Source organism: Maylandia zebra, linkage group LG1 (assembly GCF_041146795.1).
Source record: "Maylandia zebra isolate NMK-2024a linkage group LG1, Mzebra_GT3a, whole genome shotgun sequence".
Lineage (NCBI taxonomy): Eukaryota > Metazoa > Chordata > Actinopteri > Cichliformes > Cichlidae > Maylandia > Maylandia zebra.
The window spans coordinates 31183812-31200387 of NC_135167.1; the positions used below are offsets into that span (position 1 = coordinate 31183812).

Below are 16576 nucleotides of genomic sequence, written 5' to 3' on the forward strand. Positions count from 1 at the left end.
AGTTTCCTGAAGTGTTCGGGGGGGGCAAAAAGGGCAAATTAGGCCTTTCAAACATGCACATGGTGACAAATGTCACTTGGACAGTGAGCTGTGCCTACTCACAGTTCTGTTTCTACATAATATTAATTATTTCCAAAATATGCTTCTGTGTAACAAGCAGAAAGGAAATCAAATGGCAACCGGTCAGCTCACAGCTACTAATTGGTTTCCACTGGGACTGCTAACAATGCAAATTAAGCCATTTCTCAGTTAGTGAAGCTGGCAGTGTAAAAACATTTCCCCCTGTGTGTAGCAGGCACACATGGCGAAATGAAACGACACAAATCAGTGTGTATTGTCACACCACCCCTTTAAGGTGCTCTAAACAGTACACCTCACGAAAGCTGAGTCATCCTCGGCAAAATGGGAGGGGTTCGTGTTTTTTTTTTTGTTGTTTTTTTTGTTTGTTTTTTTACCCCCCCCCCCCCCCCCCCCCCCCCCCCACACACACACACACACACACACCTTCATAGGGGGGATTTGGCATTTAACGTTTCCAATGGAGTGAAAGTAGTTGAGCACATGGCGATTTTTAACAGGGCACTTTTCCAAAGAGCAGACATCTGCAGAATGCAAGTTGTCCTGTGCTCTTGAGACTTTGGTCTCCACCTGAGTTTGACTTTAAATAGATGACAGAAATTATGACAACCCTCTGAACAACCATTGCGCCTCCAGCAATTGAGTCCTGCTGATGAGAACCATAATAAATTCCCTCCCCCCCACCCCCCCGTGCGGGCCTCCCTGCCTGTTGCGCCTGCTCACTGAGACAGCCTTCATACAGCCTAACACAAGGGGTATGCTAACAATGGTAGTGCATGACATTTCCAAAATATCTCCTCCGGTACTCTCTAAGCAGTTGTCAATTTGATGCACATGTCACCTGCTGCACCTTGGCCAGTTTGGCCCGTCCACCAGAGAGTGCTATTTTCAGTCCAGTGGCAGAAGCTTGTGCACCCTTCACCTTCCACCTTTGTCCTAGGAGGTGATGCGATTCCTGAGTCTACAGGGTAAAACCGGCAGCAGGGAGCTGTGCTGCAGTTTGTCTGCAGCTGGTGACAGAAGAAGGAATATACAACCATTTGTTCCCAGGGTCACCCAAGGGCAAAGGAGTCCAAGGGTACAGAAACCTGTGTCTAATTTTGGCAATGGTTTGTATATTTTCAACTTCGGACTGCTGAGGTTAATAACTTGTTCTTTTGGATTTGGTTTCACAGCAATCGCAAGGTTAGGTGAGTAACATGCTTCAGTCTACAGCTGCCTACAGGGAAATGAATGCAAACTGTAGCGATATAAACTGCAGGTTTCCATCTGGTACATCAGGGTGATCCTCAGAGTGGTGATATTAAAGAAAATGGGAAAGAAAAGAGAATTTCCAAAATATGACCAATTCTTTGCTGGTGTTCTGAATGATTTTGTGGACAATTTGAGATGATTTGTCACTGAAAACTCTTTTAAAAAAGAAGAAGAAATGTGATCTTAAATGGTAAGCAGCTAGATAGACATTGCAGTCTTTTAAGGTTTCACAAACTCAATATGTGAGGAACAACTTGTTTGTGTGTGAAACAGGACTGTGGTATTAGGAAAGCAGTGCATGGCTGAACCATTTTAGCTGTGACTGTGACTTTGAGCCACTTCGAGCAACTAATACTGTGCTGCTGCTACAGGTCAATACAGGAGAGCCTAAACATGGCGTGCCTCTATCCTTTTCCATGTGCACGCTCTGGTTCCTGAATATCTCTGCCGCAGAGATCTCCGCTCAGTTCATTCTCATTCAGGGCTTCAGCTGTTTACTTTGTGTGCGTATGAAAGAGTGGGAGTGGGGGTGAGGGGGTGATGTTGGTGGATGGTGCACGCCAGGGGTGGGGGAAGGCGGTAACAAATGTAATCTTGAGTCTGTAGATGGCAGCAACACTCTTGGCCAATCTGTCTCAATAAATGGAAAAAAGTCTTTTGTTTTGGCTGTCAGGGGCTGCCAACTGAAATTGAAATTAATTTGAAAATCCAGCATAAAGCGAAAAGAAACACTAAACTAAACAACCTCCCCAAAACATCAACGTAATGGTGAAATAAACCCACTCAGAAGAGCCGTTTCACTGCCTCCTGCTGTATACCTGTGTCCAGACCTGAATGTATGCAGAGTCACGCTCCGCGCGTGTTTTAAATCAAGCCATGTTCCTTTAATAAAACGCCCAACATGCACAAAGGGATAAATACAGTGTGATTAATAAAGAGAACAGCTCCACTCATATGAGGATCGTGTCTCTGGGTCAGGCTTGAGCCTCTCTATGAAGCAGAAGATGCTACCGGACAAATTAGGCTTGTTCTGCTCACTTGGACAATCTGTAAATTGACTTGCTGAACATGACTGATTATATTTGGCAAATTTTGAAAAAAATTTTTTTACAGGTTATCAACACTTCTACTAAATGCTGACTACACTTTTTTTTTAGTGTGTGTGTGTGTGTGTGTGTGTGTGTGTAGAGGGGGTGCTGATTATGTAAGTCATTTACATTTCCTCCAATTTAAGAGTGACTGGCTCAGTGAAGTGAGAGACTGAGCCACAGTAGCTTTCAAGCTCCCCTCAGACTAATACTGAAGAGCTGCGTGAAATAAAACCTCTCACTGAGCTGCCTCTCAGCTCTGAGGAGATGTCGCTAGTGCATCTGTTAGGGGGGTGGGGGGGTGCGTGAATGAACGTATGGGTAAAGCTCCAGTTTGCTCACAAGAAGTTCACACTTATCCCTCTGCATTCAGATACTGTACCATGCACGCTGCACACATCACTCCCTGTCACTCACCTCAGCCCTGATTCGCTCCCTGAAGCATAACACCCCAACATCTGGCTCGCTCTGTCCTCTTCCTTTTCTGGGTCACATCCCATTTCAGGCAGAGGGAAGTCTGAGTCCTGTGTAAGACCTTCTCCAAGGTGGTTTGACCAGCTGGCTTCTGATCTTCCTCTAGGCAGTTGTGTTGTTTCTGTGTGTTGGAGGGGGTGGGGGTATTAACTTTGGTATGTTCCCTCAGGGATAGCATCAGGGTTGCAGCTGCACATGTAGAATGAGTAGGAGTCTGCAAGACCACGGCCTTGGAAATGAATATACCACGCAAATGAAAAAAAAACGTATGTATGATCTGCCAACCGGCACCTGTGTGACATCATTTAAAACACACAAACTTAAACCAAACAAGTCATTTGTTAAGTTTGGACCATATTTCCAGTGTAGAGATGATTTCTACAGTCCAGATTACATGTGTACGTGCATATTTATATCTTTGTTTACTTAAAATTCACTTTAAACATTGTCAAACCTTTATACTTTGAACACTTTAAAATGGCCAAATGCCATATTTCATAATACAGTACTGTGCAAAAGCCTTGCCCTTCAGTTCTTTATATTCTGCAATGAAAATGGGAAATAGATGCAGTGATTCATCGAAACATGTGCAAACATACGTGGAATTACAGTAAATAAGGCAAAAATAGAGTTTGTACAATTCAACTCAGTTCAAATTGACCACCTTTATTCTTCAGCACAGTCTGAACTCTCTTTTAAGCTTTCTTAGTATTATTTCTTTAAGTAGTTCTTTAGGAATATTTCTCCAGGCTTCTTGAAGAACATTCAAAGCTCTTCTTTGGATGTTTCTGCCTTTTGTTTTGTTTTCTGTCACTGCTTCAATAATGTTGAGGTCCAGGCTCCAGTCCATGACTGATAGGGTTTCATTGTGTGTTTTTCTGCCAAGGTATGCTTTTACTGCACTGGCAGTGTGTTTGTCATACTAAAAAAATAAGGCCTTTGCCAGTCAAATGCTTTCCAGACAGTACTGCATTGTGGATCCAAATCAGACACCTGTCTGAATTCATAATTCCATCAGTTTGACAAGATCCCTACAAACCACCAGCTGAAATGAAGCCACAGTCCATGAAAACACCTTGGTTGTGCTTTACAGATGTTGTACCCTCACTGTTGTGCTGCTCTCCTGACCGCCTCCTTATATAATGACAATTTGAACTAAAAATTTCAAAACACTCCACTGAGATTATTTCTGATGGAACTTCTGATTCCCTAAAAACTTTCAGATGCTTTTTATCTGCTGTAGATATTTCTTAGGTCTACTACTCCAATTGTTCAGTTTCCTCAGATTTTATAAGGACACACTGCAAATCGTGCCAAAACAAATGGTTTTTACAGGAAAGTCTGGCTCCTAATATAAAGAAATACGGGGCGGATCAAGACTTCAGCATAATATTGTATGTCAGTCAAATGTCAATTCCCTTGTTGGTATCGCTTATCTGGATTTTGATTGCAGTTTTGTTCCTCTGCCAGTTCCTCTACAATTAGTCTTAACACAAGTAGTACTGTGTAGATATGACTGTTGTCCACATGTTATTATATTGTTTCATAGATGGGCGATACGCTCAGGGAACGACGTGAAATGAGCCAAAATGACTTCTTTCAAACAGAGGGGGAAGTCTACATGATGAATAGTGATCATTCTGAACCAGAGGTGGGACCAAGTCATTGTTTTGCAAGTCTCAAGTAAGTCTCAAGTTAGAGCTGGGCGATATATCGAGTTTTTAAAACATATCGATATATTTTTATACGAGATATAAGATGTGACAATATCCTTTATATCGATATAGTCTATGTTACGTTATAATTATAGTTGTGGAGCCGCAAGTTTGCCTCTCTTTCGTCCGCCTCGCCTTCACTGAAGACAACTCCCCCTCCTCCCCCATCGCTTCACGTGCAGGCAGCGACAAGACGGACACGGCAAATCTCCGTTAACGAGTTACTGCGCATCGCCCCATGCGTGGGGCTGGACGGCGTCAACGTGCTAACGAGCTAAACATGCTAACGAGCTAACAGCGCTAACCCTAAAATCCTTTCATTCTCTCAAAAGTTGATAGCGCGCCTTATGTATGAATTCTGGTTGTGCTTGATGGCCGCGAACCGATTTTATGTGGTACACGGCGCTCAGCAATCTGTCAAAATGTTTGAGTACGACTTTGGTCAGCTACGGAGCTGCACCGCTTGATAGATTGTCGGCGCATTACGGCTACCGAGGAGCTTCGCGGAGTGATACGTACTGTGCATCAACGTAATATTACCGTATTGTGTGTGTATAAGGACCATAAATGGCACCTGTAAGAGACGTGGTTATGAAGCGGATTTCAAACTCCAGGCTATCAGTCACACAGCAAAACTTGGGAACAGAGCAGCTGTGAAATCTGTCTTTGTTATTACGCTCAGCGTCTTTTAGTTTATATTTTGACTGCACAATTGTGAGCTCTTTGTTTAGCACAAAAACAACCTTGTTTTCTTTTATTTATGGAGCATGATTATTTAATGAATGCTCATAATTTAATTTTGAGTAATTTTTCATGTACATCTGTGCTGTATGTTAATAAAAGTGCCTGTGTGACATCTGGGACACAGCTTTGACTAAGACCTCTCTTTTTGTTCTTACTTTATGGCTTAAAAAAAAAATATCGAGATATATATCTTATATCGCCATCCAGCTAAAAAATATCGAGATATGAATTTTGGGTCATATCGCCCAGCCCTATCTCAAGTCTTTATCCTCAAGTCTCAAGTCAAGTCTCAAGTAATGTCAGGCAAGTCAGAGTCGAGTCTCAAGTCACTGGTGTAAAAGTCCGAGTCAAGTCACAAGTCTGAAACTTTGAATTTCAAGTCCTTTCGAGTCTTTAAAAAAAAAAAAGAAAAAATGTTGCAGTTATGCTAAATGTAAATATTAGACCATGTAATTTTAAAATCTGTGTTTTTCTCAACACATGACAAAATAGTGAACTTAGAAAATATACACAAATTGTGAAATTGCACCTCTTTAAAATGCAGCTCAATTAAACCTAGCTCCAAGAATAATTTTCACCGACAGTTCTGAGATAAGCTGCATGTTATTCTTGGATGTGGTTGTAGGACCGGCTTTAAAATCGCATGACAAAAATATCATACACATTAAAAAAAACTGCATCACCAACGTAGCCTGGACAACATTTGCTAGTTAGATGAAGTCAGCTATCTCATCGTAGCATATTTATATGCATATTTATAATCATACGGTTCTTGGAGTGAGTGCATACACTCATGAAGTTTAGTAACTTCAGGTCACTGCAACAAGCCCAGGTACAGTTTACCGACGGATGGGTGCAGGACCTTGAAATGCACCGTGTAGAACGAAAGACCATCGTACGTATCATAAGTTTACCAGTCTCACAAATCGTCATCATAAATACACATTCCTTAACCGTTTATTAATAGGACCTTTGAGCTCAACGGTAATTAATTAGTAGTGGAAATAATTTCTGGTACCCATCACAGAAATGTAGCAGTGACAACAATATTGTATGCTGTAATCGTACTGGGCAATTAGTGATACAAAAACCTGTTTTATCCTGTGAATAAAAGTATATGTTTTTGTCAATGTACCATAATAACAGAAGCGAAACGCAATATTGTGTCAGGACAATTCACTATTTATGCACAATAAATAAAGGAGCATAGCGCGACCATTTCTGTTCAGCGCCAGACTTGCTTGTAACCTATATCACTAATTATGTTATGAAAATGACGTATTAACTACTAAAAAACACTGACCTTCGTGTAAATGCTTGGAGCAGACTAACCTGTGAGCTGGAGTGTTCTGGGACGTTATATTTGATCTTTGAATGGCTGCAATCCAGGCCATCCGTCGCGTCTTTGTTACTTCGGAAACATGGCTTGAACAATTTCTCTTCAACGACGTAATCCGATAACAACCGATCTCTTTACCCGTCGGCTTCCCGTGGCTGTCATGCGACCGGCTATTGCAGTTAATAATACAACGGCTTCTTGACATTTTTGTGTTTCTTTTTATCGCTGTATAACTGATTTCAATTGAAAGCCTGCGTGCGCTAGTACCGCTTGCCACGAGTTCCCAGAATCCTTTGCGGTTCTACCCGTGAATGACGTCACATTTTCAATCTCTATATAATATGCATGTTAAATTTTATATTTGGGGTAAAATATCAAGTCTTTTCAAGTAAACCGGTTCAAGTCCAATTCAAGTCCCAAGTCATTGGTGTAAAAGTCCAAGTCAAGTCACAAGTCTTAGAACATTTTTTCAAGTCAAGTCTAAAGTCATAAAATTAATGACTCGAGTCTGACTCGAGTCCAAGTCATGTGACTCGAGTCCACACCTCTGTTCTGAACCATGAGCTACTCTAGTAGAGTCCAAGAGTAAAAAAAAAACCAGGCCTATAAATGCACATAATAGGCTTCGTTTAAAGTTTGAAAGTGTAAGATATTGATTATGCAGAGTGAGAACATAACTACTGATGAATGAATGCAAAATTAAGTGGAACTTTAATGTGAAAATGTTATTTTCACTCCTTTTTCACAGCTTTTTAGCAGTTTAATGTGTAAAAATTAACTCGATTTTATTACCTGATTCTAAATTTTGTATGAAAGCTATGAAAAAGTGACTGCATCGTTAGAATAAATATCTCAGAGAGGAAAAGGGGATATTACTTATCCTGAAAAGTGTTCTTTTTCTTTTAGAAAAAAAAATCAAATATTAAATACTTTTCCGTTGATTGATTTTTTTTTCCATACTTAAACTGCAGCAGATTTTTAGAGACTGCTAACTGTTCTAAAGCTGAAAATGAGACTTTCCTTTATCTTCTTGAAGCATGACAGCAGTGACCATACATCTGCCCATACTTTATTAACAATTAGGGTAAATTGCTCACATTTATTAAAGGGTTAATGACAGAGCATGAGTCAGCAGGCATTTTCCACGGGTATGGCTGTGTGTATTTTAGGTTTAAATGCTTTAAATGCTGCACTTTAACTGATCACATCTCAGCAGTGCTGAGGTCAATGACTCTTAGCTGCACCTGATCAGAGCACCCAGGGACATTAAATGTGCATTAAAAGATTTTCTGGAGTGGATAATAAAATGTTTATCGACATGCTTGGATTAAGCCAATGGGCGAGATGGGAATATTGATACATTTTTTAATATCTTTAACTTTACATCAGAAATGTGCTCATGCAGGTAAAATCCTAATTAGAGAATGACTTAAAGGTCCAGAAATGAAGGGCCTGTAACAGAATCTGTTGAGTTATTATTGACGTTTTGAGGATTCTTTGGTTACCTGAACAGGAGGAACACGTTGTACGCTCCTTATGGCAAAGGGGAGAGAGACCCATGGTAAATGTATAAATATCCATTGCACATTGGCTATAGATGCCTATATAGCCATCATACTAATTTCAAATGAATACATATACAGTCCATGCTGTCATCAAAGGGATAACACAACACGAATCACCAAAACATATCAACTGACTAGAGTACGTTGGAAAGATGCTACTAAATATCTGCACGACTAGTTTTATTGAGGTGTAGCTGAAATGCGTAACAGTCTGCAGACACTTTTTTTGTTTTCTTTCTAATTGGTCTTTCCTGACTGAGCAGCAGTGATACGAGAACCCCCTCAGGGTGCCTGAATGCAGCACAGCATTGGCACAATAGTCAACGTTCTGGGGCATTCTCCCTGCTTGAAACATTTTTAAGTAGGTAATTGCGTACTTATACAAATGTGCAAACATACACTAGGAATGATAATCTGATACCTAAACATTCATAATTCCATTGATGTTAAATACTGTTTGTAATTTCAATTCAGTTGTCCCATACGTACATTGGGGAGGCTTGTTCGACTTCAGACACTCACATAATCAATCTGAGGTAGTGCAGGATGATTCAAGAGGAGAAAAAAACTGCTGCTGTGTATTCTAATATATGTGCCTTGCTAGGAATATTGAATTGTATCTGTTTGGGTTAGAAAATGTCAATGTCTTTTTCATAAGGGACCAGAAGCCCAATAGAGGGTTCAGTATTTAACAACATAAGCCGAGTTTCATGGAACCTGGTAAAGAAAGGGAGTGTGGATAAAAGAAGAACTTACTCAATGTTGCTATCGACCTGCATCACTTTCTTACAGAGGGTTGGCCTTGGCAGGGGGCTTAGTTTTTCTGATAAGTTTTCTCGTTGGTGGTCGGATGATCTCTGGTCCTCTTGGTCTGTTCTGCCCCAGGACACCATTAAGACCCCAAGGAGAGGATGTGGTGATGTATAACAAATCCCAACCCCTACATCGGGTTTGTTGTATTATTATAGGTCTACCTTAAAGTATAAGTGCGTTGAGGCGACTGTTGTTGTGATTTGGCGCTGGATAAATAAAACTGAATTGAAACCCTGACACTGAACAAGGTGCTCAAAGCTAACAGGACTAAAAGTACAAGGCTAGGATGTGTTGACTATAACAAGTCGCGCTTTTTTACATTCAGTTTAAACATAATGGACGGTTATGATACACTATTTTAAGTTAAATACGGATACAATTACTCCTCAAGCCTCTGTTGCTGTGACACAATTTTCTTGTGCGGTTCGTGTGATTAGAACAATATAAATACATTTAATTTAAAAATCCTGCCCTCGTGGTAATTAAATGAAAATGCAGAGATGTTAACAACATGTATTCAGTACATCAAAAGGGAGAATTGTTCCCCATTGGATTAAATGTCTGATGCATGCTGCACCATGTACTTATGTGTTAATCCATTTGTGACTAAAATGTAAGTACAAGTTTGGTAGTAGTAATTGGAGCCATTAGACACGTGTAATGCAATAAACGAACATTTACCACATTAATACTGGCCCGTGCCTACCCCAGTAGGTAAACCCATCAGTATAAAGTAACAACATTTAAATTTCGGTTATCCTATTTTGCATGCTGACTGCTAACTTATCATAGATTTGTACAAATGAACCTTTGTTGGTGTTGCTGTTGTTGGTACTGATAAAGATAAAACCAAGGATATATGGCAGTGGTTATTTCTTACATTTAAGGTCTATTTCATTGCCTGGTGGTTTCTCCTCTCTTAACCTTCTCGGATGGTTTAGTTTGAAGCAAATTATCTAATTTATAAACACATAAATGTGTAACATGGCATTCCATATTGTTGGAGGCAGCCATGAGAACATGAGTACACTGTGGTCATAAAAGGATGGGGATGATGAGCAATAATACACAGGTAGGCTGAGGTGTTTATACAATGCCCATACCATTACAGCAGTACCACCAGCCTGAACCGTTGATACAGTGCAGGACGGATCCATACTTTCATGTTGTTTACATCAAATTCTAAAGTTACCATCTAAGTGTCACAGCAGAAACTGAGACTCATCAGAGCAGGCAACATTTTTCCAAACTTCTGTTGTCCAATTTTGGTGAGCCGTGAGTGTCTGTGTAGTCTTCTGCTGCTCATCTGCTTCAACGTTCTATGTTCTGTGTATTCAGAGATGCTGTTCTGCATACTCTGGTTATAATGAGTGGTATTTGAGTCACCGTTGTCTTCCTATCAACTCAAAGCAGTCTAGGCATTCTTTGACCGATAAGAGAATTCATAATAGAATTGGAATCGCTAAATTCTTATCAATTCCCATCCCTCGCGGGAGATAATATATTTGTCTAAATGTGTTGGGCCAAGAAGTTGCAAGTGAGCAAGGAAGGTATGGTGTACAATCCAGGGTCCTTGATCACCAGAGACGATTAAGCTAGGTGGCTAATGTGTATTTCCACGTGAATGTTTTCGTAATGTCTCTTCAAAAGTTTTCCCAGGATTATTGTCATGTTGGACTGAAATAAAATCTCACTCTGCTGTTGCTGCAACTCACTGCAGTGTTTGCAGGCATGTCTATTTCACACTTTGAACCAGCGTGTCTGTTGCACATTTTGCCGTTATACTGGGTTGAGCATGAAAAGAAGGCATTTTTGCCCAGAGAACTGCTGCTCGCTGGATATTTTCTCTTTTTCAGACCATTCTGAGTGGCTGAGAGGCTGTGTGGGAAAATCTCAGCAGATCAGCAGTTTCAGACCAGCCTGTCTGTCCCCACCAACGTGCCGTGCTCAAAGTACTAAAACCACTTTTCCTTGACATTCTGATGCTCGGTTTGAACTTTGGCAGGTTGTCTTGACTATGTCTGCATGCCTAAATGTGTTATGCGATTGGCTGATTAGACATTTGTCTTAACAAGCAGTTGAACAGATGTACCTAATGAAGTGGCCAGTTAGTGTATATTCTCTGCTCCTCAGTGTATCTTGTGCTCCAGTACCTGTCTGTGAACATTAATAATTATTTACTATAGATGCATCGGTCGACCTGCTGCTAGTAGATTATTGGGTTTAGATTTATGTGTCAGCTCACTAATTTTATACATGACCCTTGCCACTTGATGTGCCCATCAGGGTAATGGAGCATGTGGATGCTGATGGATGGTAAATACATCCGAGCTGTCAGGACTTTGCCCACATAGATAAATGTATGCCCCACAAGAGGAAATAGTAAAAAACTATATATATATTTCATTAGTACACTGTTTTGTTTTGTTTTTACAGAGACATTATGCAAAGCACTTTAAGATGTTTTTATACAGTTTAAACCGTGACGCTTTTCAACTTCATTTTGCATCAGCTGCTTCCACAAAATCATAACATCAGCATAAATCAGATAAAGTTACATTTCTAGATCGATGAGTCCTGCAGGTCTGCTAATCAAGTTACTCTTAGGCCAGTTTTATTGATGATAATGACTTTCACCATTTGAACGTAATTTGGTTAAGGTGGTCACAGCAGCGGCTTTAATCTGATTCAGATTATTTATGCAAAGTTGTAACTTAGAGTGTGCAAAATATAGCACCACCAGCACCTTTGATCAGCGCAGATATGACCGTGCATATTGCTTTCACAGTGTTTTCTTTACCTTTTTCCGTCCTTTTTTCGGTTGTCTTATATTTTTCTTTCGCTGTAGAAAAAGCCAGCACCCACCACCACTTCCCCTGCCAGTGGCGGACTCCCTCAGGTATCGGTGCGTTGGTGGTTCTTTGTGTCTGGGGGTGGGCGTCCGGGTACACACCGGCTCACTCCTTGGCGGCCGCTCATCGGGGCCTGGAGCCTGGGGCTCGCTCGGGCCACTTCGGAGGTGGGGTGCCCCCAGCCTCTCGGCCTGGGGCTCGGTCACTCAGGCACAGCTGGCTGCCGGCGGAGCTCACGGGCGCGTCACTACAACTCCCCCTGGCTTCTGCTCCGCGGCTGCTGGGTGAGCCCTCATCTGGGACTCTCCTCAGCTCTTACTGGGACAGTGGCGCGGCTGCCCCTCTGTTGGTCTTCCTTGGTCTCTTGTGTTCTGGGGGCCTCTGGATGTCTGGAGTTTTGATCTCCTCCATACCTGCTTCATACCCTGGAGGACGGGGCTGTGGCCCCCCCACACTCCCTAGCAGATCATTACATGGAGAAACCTTTGGAATGCAAGCATGCTGATCCACACAGGTATGCACACAGGTGTACACACGGGTATTCACAGACGCGGACTACAGCTTTCTTGGCTGCTGCCTCAAAGCACATTGTGCGCTGTCTATCTTGCGTGCTGCACAATATCGTTTATTATTTAGTATCTACTGATATCTACTGCTAGCTAGTTTATTGTGATGGTGCTGTTTTTTTTTTATTATGTTGCTCTTTGTTGTTTGCTTTCTCTTCTGTTTTTTTTCTCCACACAGGTGACCCAGGTGTTTTGTTTTTTTGTTTGTTTGTTTTTTTCTTTCTTCCCCCCCTTCTCACCGTCTCTTCTCCCCTTTGGTTTTCTTTCTCTCCCTCTCTTTCTTTCATTCTTTCTCCCTGTCCTATCCCCCAGTCATGTCTGTCCCGTTTGTAGCAACTGAAAATAAAATAAATTCATAATTATAATAAAGGTCAATCAAATGGACCAATATGGCAAGACCATGATGATCCACTTGGTAAAATAAATCCGCTTGGCATCTTTCTTGGCCTTAAGACAACAATTCTGATGGCTAAAGATCCAAACGGGACACAAAAAAAAAAGAAAAAAGAAAAAGCCAGCAGCTGTTGACGTGCTGCACCTCCAATCTTATTGTATATGTATCACTGATGGGAAAAGAGATGGAGGCGGAGGAGGTGGGGGTGCCAAGGGTGTGTGTGTGTGTGTGTGTGTGTGTGTGTGTGTGTGTGTGTGTGTGTGTGTGTTTGGGTTGGCGGTGCAAGTTGCTGGGGCGTAAAAAGTCCACTACTATTTGTCGACTCTGCTTGGCTGTCAGAGGGGCCTGGCTGTATTCTGCAGCAGAGGCCTCTGGGAGCATCCCACTGTGCATCTGCCAGGCAGTAACCTGAACGCCTGTTGCTCCCTTAGCTATGGAGGCTGTGTGTGTGTGTGTGTGTGTGTGTGTGTGTGTGTGTGTGTGTGTGTGTGTGTGTGTGTGTGTGTGTGTGTGTGTGTGTGTGTGTGTGTGTGTGTGTGTGTGTGTGTGTGTGTGTGTGTGTTGGAAGTGAAGCATCATGCAAAGAAGAGAAAAGAAAAACAGGAGGTTTGCCAAAACTATCTGCCCATGTCAGCCTTCAAGGTGAGACTCTCAGAAATAATGTTGTTGTTGTTGTTGTTGCTGCTTATGCTGACCTAGGTCCGCATCAGTGTTTATTTCTTGCTCACTCTGTATAGTCTTGCATTTTAAAGTCAAATTATTAGAAGTAGAATTTTCTTAAATTATATAAAATATATAAGGTGTAAGTGTCCTTTAAGCGCAGAAGCCCATACACAATACACGATATGATACTAATATATGGTGTTATTGTTTGAGCTGGAGAGCTGGAGCTAATTTTAGTTCATGGATTTATGTACTGGGCCCCAAAATCAGACTTGAGTTGAGTCTAGTTAATCCACTACTTACTGTTGGCTGAGCACGCTTAGTTGCAAGCAAGGTCACATTATATCTAACTGACCGCAGCAATGTGAGTTTTGATTTGGTAAACAAAATGATACAGAACTGCTATAAACTGAAAGGTGACTTGTTTAGAGCTTTGTTTGCCTTATTTATTTGTTTAGCTAAATGCAAACAGCTTTGGTTTATCCAAACTAAGCTGAGGTAAAAAATAAAAGCCACGCAGTTAAAAGACTAGCTTCACTTTTTTCCTCTTTGCTGCAGTAGACATGTCAGGGGGGCTACCGAAAACTAGCTCTTGGCTGTATCTGCAGATCATGTGGTATGCGAGGAGTCTCTTATGCACATATTCAGAGTTGAAAATCTGAATATGCTTCAAGAAAAATATTTTGTGTTAGTAAGAGGAAGTTTGGAGATTTACTTAATGTAAAACAGCAGGTTGGAACTGAGACTGGCAGCAACAGCTCCTGTCCAAAAACACATATCACACACGCACACACCGGTTGGCCCCAAGGACACTGCTTTCTCTTCACATGATTCGTCTCTCTTGACATGAGGGTCATCAGCTCAGCATGCTAATGAATGAATGAGTGAGTGAATGAACGGATGGATGAACGGATGAATTCCCTTGCATGCTGAAGTAAACAGCGATCACAGGATGGACCCTGGATGTCTTAGTCAAGCTGTCTCTTGCATTAAGGTTATGTAACTGAGGGAGTGGAAAAGGACATGTGTATGTGTGTTTGCACTGAGTGCGCGCATGTGTATGTGTGTGGGGGTGCGAGCTCAGTTCCTTTTATTCACAATTGCATCCTGACTTTGCTCTTTTGAGGATTATGGAGGTGGCAGATAGCTTCAAAGAGTATCATTTTCAAAGGTCATTATGAGTTATTCTCACTCTCAGTTTTTATAAAATCTCTTTTTCAAATCCCACAGTCCTTATCAAACCTATCGATTGTACTGTGTTTTTACCTTATTCTACTGAATTCTTAATAATAATTTGACAGCCAAGTAATGCAATTGACTTTAATGTTATTATGACATGAAATATTAAAAAAAAAATTGTAATATATTACAAAATTTTATCTGGTCAAGCTTAACTATATAAAAAAATAATTTTGTTATATTTATTATATTACTATATATATATAAAATATTTTTTATATATAAAAATTATTTATTAATTATTAACCATTATTATTTTTATTATGAATCCTTTTCCACACAACAAAACCAAACCAAAAAATAAAACCATAAATATAACAACATTAAAAAAAAATCATGTTTATTAGCAAGTTTCTGTGAACATTCGCGACACCCTCTTGTGGTAAAAAGTCTGTATTACACAAAAGTGTGGCCATGCCCAAATTCAGCTTCAGTTGATACGTCTTCAATATAATACAGAGATATGTAATTATTATTAATAGTAGAATTATTAGTAACTTTTTAGTTTCATTGCAAACATATGATGGGGATGTATTTACAGGGACCATGAAAAACTTTAAAATGTAGGTGAAATAGCTCAAGTTTTTTTGGTGTAACAGAAAACTGGGCAATTGTTCCACTCTAGTGAAGTCCTTGCCATTTTGTAGGTCAGCTCCGGGTTGGCTGATGTGTCACACTGTTCACATCCAATTAGCTTGCCGTTTAAAACCCCTCAAACTTAAAACAGAAGCTCCTGCGATTGTAATGCCGGCTTGTTATCTGATAGGAAGCTGCATGTGACCCTGTGTGAAGCCAGTCTCGCTCGCATGTGCACATGTGTCGCTTGTTTGCTCCCCCCTGTCACTTCACCAGCTAGGGGGTGGTTGAGCCTGCCAGCTCTGAATGCATGCAGTGAGAGGAGAAAGTGTGTGTGTGAGAGAGGTGAGAGAGACATAGAGAACAAGCGAGTGTTTATATTTGGATCTAGCGGTACACTCGTGTTTGAAAGCTCTGAAGAAACGCGATCACAGTTTCCTCACATTCTATTTCATTTCTTTCCTAGTCTAGGAAATCGTTCTCTGGCTCCCTCCACACGACAGCAGCTGTAATAAAGCAGATACTCACGTTTCACACACGCAGTTTGGAGAGTCTAAAAGATTTCTTTCAGAAGGTGGCACTGGAAGGGGGGCCTACACTGCAAGTCTTTCTTTAACTTTTGAAAACAATCTGTCAGTCATGCCTGCTTTGCAGCGATTGTGGAAAGAAAAAAAGAAAGAAATATCCCCGTTTCCACTTTGCTTTCCTGAACTACTCACCTCTATGTTTGGCAGCTACAGAGATAGTGTGCTTGTAGAGTGAAAACAACATTAGTGTCCTGACTGAGTACGAGGGAGTTAGTCAGTCTCTCCTCACTTCCTTCAGCAACTGTTAGAAATTGTGGCGAACTCTAAATATCATACAGTATAATATGTTTGTCATTTTCACATTTGTGGACCAAGAAAGAGGTCGCTGAGGGGGACAATGGACAACTAGGTCCAAGGAACTTGTAGTCGACATGCATCTTAACCTTTTTGCTTCTTTGGAGATGCTCATTGACTCCTTGTTTTGGTGATTTGTTTTTGTATGTCAATTATACGCCTTGATTATGTTGCTGGGATATGCTCCAGCCCCCTCATGACCTTTAATTGCATAAATGGAAGAGAGTAGATGGATTGATGGATGGATTGGTCACATGTAAAGACATTTCACGTGTATACACTACTAGTAAAAAAGTACACATGATCAGGTAAGCGTCTTCTCTGACGTTGATCTG

At 41.0% G+C, this 16576-nt stretch overlaps 1 protein-coding gene across 1 annotated transcript in view; it reads right to left on the reverse strand.

Moving 5' to 3' along the window:
* The window catches only part of kcna4 (potassium voltage-gated channel, shaker-related subfamily, member 4), a 144477-nt gene that overhangs the window by 30421 nt on the left and 97480 nt on the right, over nucleotides 1-16576 (reverse strand). Inside the window, exon 4 of the mRNA XM_004558041.3 lies at nucleotides 2838-3015. The gene's annotated coding sequence lies outside the window, so the exon portion shown is untranslated. The remainder of the gene's footprint in view (nucleotides 1-2837; nucleotides 3016-16576) is intronic.